This window comes from Amblyomma americanum, chromosome 7 (assembly GCF_052857255.1).
Source record: "Amblyomma americanum isolate KBUSLIRL-KWMA chromosome 7, ASM5285725v1, whole genome shotgun sequence".
NCBI lineage: Eukaryota > Metazoa > Arthropoda > Arachnida > Ixodida > Ixodidae > Amblyomma > Amblyomma americanum.
In genome coordinates this window covers 159,153,851-159,161,534 of record NC_135503.1, presented here as the reverse complement: position 1 = coordinate 159,161,534, position 7,684 = coordinate 159,153,851, and positions in this window count along the sequence as shown.

Below are 7,684 nucleotides of genomic sequence, written 5' to 3'. Positions count from 1 at the left end.
GCACTGCCAGTGAACGACAGTAGCCTGGAGCAAGAAAGTGTAGAGGTAATCAATGCTTCAGAAAAAAATTTGACAGTGCCTGAAGCATGTGTATTTTGTTCACAAGTATTGTAATCCATCATGACTAGCAACGCTTCAACAAGGAAATGGTTTTTTTGCCTCGGCAAGATGACGTGTTATAGCCATCACAGCTATGTAGTTCAAAAACACTACACAACACAAATCACGTGACTAAAACATTCAAAGGACATGTCTCATTCACTTTGTTTTATTACAGACAACAGAATAAACTCATATTAATATGTATGCACTTTGCTCCAAAGCAGGCAGTGAAAAGAGAGCATGAAAGAATTTGAACATGTTCAAGAGCCAACAAGCAAAGAAAACCTGTGGTAAACAACAAAGTGAACAAGATGGAGTGATGCATAGCTCTGTGAAGTGTTTCCAATAAGCTGCACATGATTTGATTGTGTTTGAATGTAATCACACATAACACAATTACAACACACTGCACTGTGCGCTGTGAAAGACCTTTGCTGTCAGACTGTACTGATACTCTCCAAGACGAACAAATTGCGGTACAAGAAATGCATTGCATAATGGGACTGCATAACATTTTCTGCACCCCGGTTAATCCTAAATCTGCCTTGTGTCCTGTTTTCAGAAGCTGGCCGCAGTTAAAGGAATAGGGTGCGAGTATTTGTATTTTCCAAAACATGTGGCAACCCTATTATATTACTTCATAGGTGTTCCTTAATAGGAGTTTAGTCTAATAAAGTATAATGTCAAATATTTCATAAAAGGAAGAATCCACACCGCATTTCTCATCATAAAATGGCTTGCGATTTAGAAGTCGTCATTTGTACCTTTTTTATCCTGCTCATTTCTCTGAGCTTTCTTGATAAGTTATCAAAAATCTGTATTTTGGGCCTTGCCTAGCAGCTAGGTTTCATATCCTGCAGCTATGTGGCATACATATTTATAGTTTTTAACTTTTGCTTGGTATTGGCAGGTTTTGCAGGAGCTGCTGACAATGCAGCAGCATGCCGATGACCGGGCAGCCAAGGCCGCCAGAGAAAGTACCGAGCTGAGAAAGCAGCTCTTGGAACTGCAGAAGGAAAGCAACGAGATTCAAAGAGGAATGCTTGATGTCATGAAATCGTACTTCACAGCAAATAAAAATCAGGAATGAAATAATCTGTCCCGTCTGAAATAAATGATGTATTACCAACTTCGACAGACAGTGCAGCATGGTCAAATGCTTAAGCCGAATATTTTTTAACTACTACCGTCTAATTTGTCCGCATCAATAATGATACAGCACTCACTTAAATATTTTAAACTTAAGAATGCTTATCACTATCCTTTTATCCGGCAAACATTAAACAAGCCTTTGCCCAACATAAAACAAAATATTTTGTGGCCAACAATGTTAATAATATATACATGCTATACGACAAGCTATCAAAATTATAAAATGGGTAGGCAAGTGAACAAGATCCAAGTTGTAAACCTCCAGAACCCTACAATGCCATTTTGCACAACATGACACAATGGCAGCACTGCATAAAACACATACATGCTGCAAGCATTAGGCTGAGGCCACGTCTCAATACTTTATGCGGTGTAATGAATACGTATACTATGAAGTAGGCAGGTGCTTTGATTGATGGGTGTATCGTCACAATTGCATGATAAACTCTGCTGCAAAAGACACTACTTTTCATCATGCTATACAACTTGAGAAAGCACACATGAAGGTCCTGTGGGCGGCACGTCCTCTCTGAAGGCTGGCTTCAAGCAGTCGATTGAAAGGCTGTCAGTGTGCCCATGAATGTCGAAAATGAAGAACTTCGATGTTCTTTTGAGTACATGGAAGGGGCCGTCGTAGGGGCGCTGAAGCGGCTTGAGGACAGAGTCTCGGCGAAGAAAGAGGTGCGTGCAAGTCGTGAGTTCGGATCGTCGAGACTGGCGTCGGAGATGAGTCATCCTGAGATGGCGGCAAAAATAGCGGAGCTGTGTCACGTGATCGGTAGGGTCTGGACTTGTATACGAACCGGTAGATTCGAAAAATTCACCAGGGTGAGCTGAAGACAAGTTCTGCCGGAGTGCAACGACGATCTTGTTTCAGCGTAGCACGGAGGCTGAACAGAACCAGTGGTAAGGAGGCGGTGCAGTGGGTGGTGTCGAGTTGGGCTTTGAGGGATGTTTTTAGCAAACGATGGAAGCGTTCGATCACCCGATCATGCTGCTGCTACACATGCAAGACCGTTCACTGTGAAGCAAGGTGCTTTGCCAGGGCATTTCTCACTGCCACCCTGAATGCTCCTCTTGACTGCTTGTGCAGGAAGGCTGTGGTCATCGTCCATCCTCTAGACGGACCACATCCAGCCAGTTGGCGTCGCATCTGTCACTTATTTCCTCACAAATATTGTGGAGTACGCAGCGGCAGCGAATGACTTTGTTCACATTGACAATGTCGCATTCAAGGCTCTTAAGCAGTATGCGAAAACGTGCCTTGAGCCGCCCGAAGGCATTTTCTACCATAGCCTGGCACTTGAAAGATGAATGTTAAATGCCTGCGTAGCAGAATCAGTAGTCCCAAAATGCGGGTATGGCTTCATGATGTTATTTTGTAGTGAGAAGGCTTGATCAGCCTGCAGCAGAGGTGAAACGTGCACTCCTTCGATGGTTTTGGCTTCCATCTTAAACAATCTTTGCAGAAATTTGTAACTCTGGTAGAAGAACAGTTGCGCGATAATTAAAATAGATAAATAAATAATAATTATACAAGTACAACAGACCGCTCGTATCACTGCATATAACAGCATCTGTATGAACATACTACTTACAATGTATAAAATCGCACCCTTTTCTGTGAAATATACTCTTTAGTTATGTGTTTTATTTTCTGCTATCTGTGTTTTTTTCCCATACTCATGTAATTACTTGCAAACAACAGTGTTCTTAATATATACCATTCCATTTGTATTCGCTTTGTACCTTCTTACTATGTGCCCATCCTGTAAAAATCCCAATGGGATTGACAGTATCTGAAATAAATAAAATAAATAAAATAAATTCTCTGCTCAGAAACTTTGGCAGTTTCGATTCTGCAAACACGCCTGCGTCATGGTTCCTCCCAGGATATCCGCTGTTTGTGTAAAGGAATTTGTACCTGTGGTCAGCAACAGCCAAAAGCATTACACTGTACCACCCCTTATAGTTATGGTAGTCCACTGCATGCACGGAAGGTGGACAGACTTCGATGTGGCAGCCGTCTAGTGCTCCAACAGCTTGAGGGAAGCCTGCAACTGCAGAAAACTGCTGCAGGTGTTCGGCCAGTTCGTGCGTCCTCGGCATTCTCACGCACCGAGGTTCGAGAAGTTGCACAACAACATCGCAGAACTCTTTAACAATGATGTTAACTGAGGAGCGACTGACTCCAAACACGTTTGCCACAGTTGTTTCTTCCGCGGAAGTCGCAAGACGATATACGGCAATTGCCACACGTTTATGCAGCGGTATTGCTTTCCGCATATTTCTGTCCAGCCTCCTCACGCGGTTTCACACATTTAAAATGTATTTTAATGTGCCTCTTGTCATTCTAAAGTTCTCCCTAAACCCAGCCTCTGGCAAGTGCGGAAGCGTTGCTTCGTACCATGAAGCTTCGCGCGGATACGCCCATACACTCCACTCGCGAGAGCACAGAACTTTCAGCCAGAACTTGGAGGCGCCGGCACGTATGTTCGGCTCGTTCTTGCTCGGTTTGCTAGTCTTCAAGTTCGCCAAGAATGGCGAGCTGTCGCAGAAGTAGCTGCTGCATTTCCATTTGATAAGCGGCGAGCACAGCGAAGAACTTGCTCTCTTCCTGGCCGCCCGGCACAGGCTTGCTCTGAGCCATCGCTATATGCACAACTTCCCGCCGACGCACAGCACTGTCAACACTTCATGTAGTAAAATACACTTCAAACACGAAGAAAAGGATGAACTAGAATTGAAAACATACTTAAAACAGCAAAGCGCACTTATTATGACACGAGATACAATCTGAAATTGAATAAAACGAAAACAGCGAGAAGAAAACGAAATAGCTCAAAGTGCCGAGGCGATGGCAAGCAGCGAAGGGGGATTGCCTTGGCTCTAGCATCAGGTACGGTGTCGACTGCGCCCCGTGTTGAAAGACTATACCTTCATGTTTTGTCTAAATTCGAACAACCTCGGGTAACAAGTTTAGATGCACAGGCGATACCAAGCTTAGTTCACAAAAGAACTTCTTATCACAGTGTTTTGTTAAATGTTTTGTATATCACGGGAATAAAATGGGCCTTATAATTGCGTCTGGAGCAGCAGTCACGTGACCAGCGCCGAACACGCCCATGGGACAAGTTTTCGCGTGTAACACCGCCAAACTGAGGTTAGCAATAACCAAGGATATCTCCGCCTAACCATGGATACAGTTAACCGCGGTTAAGTCGGCCGTGTAACTAGGGTATTACTGCTCATTTGGCTGTCCTCATCCTGGCTGGCCTGCACAAGAGATGTTTCCGCCGAAGCAGCGTCCCTTTTTCGTTGGGACATACGCGTTTCTGCAGCGGCCGATGTCTGTGCTGGCAGCGTTTGCCGCTTCTCTGGCGCGGATCCGTTCCCCTTTCGAGGAACAGTCCTGACTCTATGTCCAAACTCCCGCGCTAGGTCGGAAACCTCCTGCAGCAACTGTTCTAGTTCGTTGTAATCCTCTTCTGTGCCGGATCTGAGAAGGAAATACGAGAAGCTCACGCTTGATTATGTAAGTGAACACGAATGCCGATTAGAGGCAGTAAAAGCAGCAAGAGGAAAGATCACGAACCTGTCGACTACAAACAACAGGGCCGCTATCAATGCTGCATGCGAATAGAAGGGCGTAAAAAGCAAAAACAGATTCAAGGAAGGAAGGAAATACATGAGTGTCGCAGCCACCTCGTGAACCGAAGTGACGGGGACGGCCGCGGAAACGCTGGACAACTAACATAGTACAGGATCCCCCCACATAACACAAAGCTGTAAGCGCAAACACACCAAGGTAAAAAGCACACAATCACTTACTTTCGCAGATTAGCTCGGTCCTGTTGCCGGAAATAACCAATCGACAGGTCCACCATGTCAAGCACAGCACGAATAGTGAGCTTGCGCTGGATGGCAGCCGCAACATTTTTCAAAACATGGCGCCACCTGAGCAAGTCTTGAAACGGATTCACCGACACCACCTCGCGCAAGAGACAGATCCTCGCTGATACGAAACCTCCTTCGAGGCGTTCGAATCGAAGCGGGATCTGTGCATTCTGCGGAGGTAGCGGAGGTGGCAGAAGAAGCGCTGGCGGCAGCCATGTTGAATGTGTTCGTTTGGTTCGGCTAGCGCGAGCCCAGAAGGCTTTGCGAGAACCCAGAAGGCTTTGCGCGAGGCCCGCTCACCACGCCTCTCCGGGCTCCGCTTAGCTCGCGCGCTCCCGCCTGAGCGTTTCGCGCATGCGCTGTAGCGCTCCCGCTAGCTCGCACAGCGGAGCGGGCGCACAAACCCGCTCAAACTGTTGGTCGATATGCTAGGCGCTTATATTGTTGTGCGTTGTAATCCGTGTGCGTGCGTGCGTGCGTGCGTGTGTGTGTGTGTGTGTGTGTGTGTGTGTGTGTGTGTGTGTGTGTGTGTGTGTGTGTGTGTGTGTGTGTGTGTGTGTGTGTGTGTGTGTGTGTGTGTGTGTGTGTGTGTGTGTGTGTGTGTGTGTGTGTGTGTGTGTGTGTGTGTGTGTGTGTGTGTGTGTGTGTGTGTGTGTGTGTGTGTGTGTGAAGTAATACGTGAGACAAAACAGACAGTTACGTGATGTTGAGCACCAAAATATCACTCTGCCTTTACTTTTGCGCGCATTGCATGCATACATGTGCCCTGCACTCATATCCTTTCATTGTTGTCTATATACACTGATCAAATGTGTCAGCGCGTTGTGTCTGTGTGAAAAAACTAATGTACGCCAGGAATATTGAGAAAACAATGCAGTAGCATTTACCACGACAATTACATTAAGTGCTAATCACTGAACAGACACAGGACAAAGAAAGTTTGTAGGTCACTTAATTACCATTACCCGATGGCACTGCGATAGCACTCGTTCTTCTGAACTGTACTGCTTCTAATCTGTAGCCATTTCGTGCGGTTTGCTGCATGCTTGTCTGATGACACATCCATGCGCACGGATGGAAGATGATGAAGACCACGCGCTTGAAAATCCTACTGTGTGAGAGACTGGTGTCATACCCGCCTATGGAAATTTCCTTGTTTATGAACATTTCTGCTCCTCGCGGAATACCACGCCCTACTGCATGCATAATGGATAGGTTACGTTTATATGTCGCCTTCACGCGCAAGTACTTGCACTTAATTGGACGAGCGGACTCACAGGACTGCACCATATGCGGCGTGCTAGAGACTGTAGAATATGTTTTTGTGGCGTGCCCAGCATATGGACGTGAAAGACTGATGCTAGCATCTGCTTTGAAGTCTTTTGACACCAGTTTGAAAACTGTACAGGCAACGTGAGCGCTCTCACGCTATTTAAGCGACAATGGCCTTGACTCTCGTTTGCGATGTTAGAAAGTGTGCCTTGTTTTTTGTCTTTTTTCATCTGCCTCCTCCTCCTATCATAATCATCATAATCATCATCATCATCGTCATCATCATCATCCTCCATTGTGACCCTCTTTTTTCTCCTCTTCCCGTTCCCCAGTGCAGAGTAGCAGGCCAGATATTTAGTTTTCCTGTCAACCTCTTTGTCTTTCCCGTCAATAAACCCTCTCTCTCCCTCCTTGTTTATGCCACAACACCTTGGCCAATCCCCAAATGTGGGTATGGACCATGTTTTACAAAGAAGACTGCAGACTGGCAGCTTAACACGCGTGAATGGGTACGTGGCGAAGACGACGGCATTGCAAGCACAGCTTGAGAGCTTGCCAGCTCGTTCAGGCAGGATGTTAAGATTTCCCCCAACTCATTGTTCATCGGAGGGAAGTGTTGAATGGACCGACTTTAAACCGTAGTGGCACTTCCTCTTGGTGATGTGCTCAGCATTACCTCGCGTCTAGTGCTCTTTTGCTCTGTCTTTTTGCGATGTTTGTTGTGGCATATCTTAAAGTCTTTGCAAATAATTTAGTTAATGTAAATAGAATACATTTTCAATGTAATAAATACCAAGCTTAAAAAAGCTGTGGCGGTGGCGTAGTGGTCTAAAGCAGGGGCCAGCGGAACTGATATTTTTAGCGCCGCCGCGGGTTCGGACCCCGCTAAGAAGTTTTCTATTCCTTTATTGTATTCCCCCTGTGCGGTGCCGGCTTTCGGCTGCAGAGAGGGTCTTGTGCGGTCGCTTAAAATAAAACATTATTCAGGCCTTCAAAATCAGACAGCTCGCTAAAATGCAGAATTTGGGCTGAATAATGGTAATCACTAACTCCCCGAGTCTAGAGTGAAAGATTCGTGCGGTTGCCATTTTAGTGCCCTAACGCTTCTAATTATCCGAAAATCAGTTGTCTGTCTGTATGAGGCCTAGTTGTAGGACGCGGGCCACCTTGGTCACCTAACGTTGTGACGGCATCACAAGCTAGCTGCCCACCGGATTGCGAGCAAACTGCCCACCGTGGCAGTTCAATTAATGATTAGTCG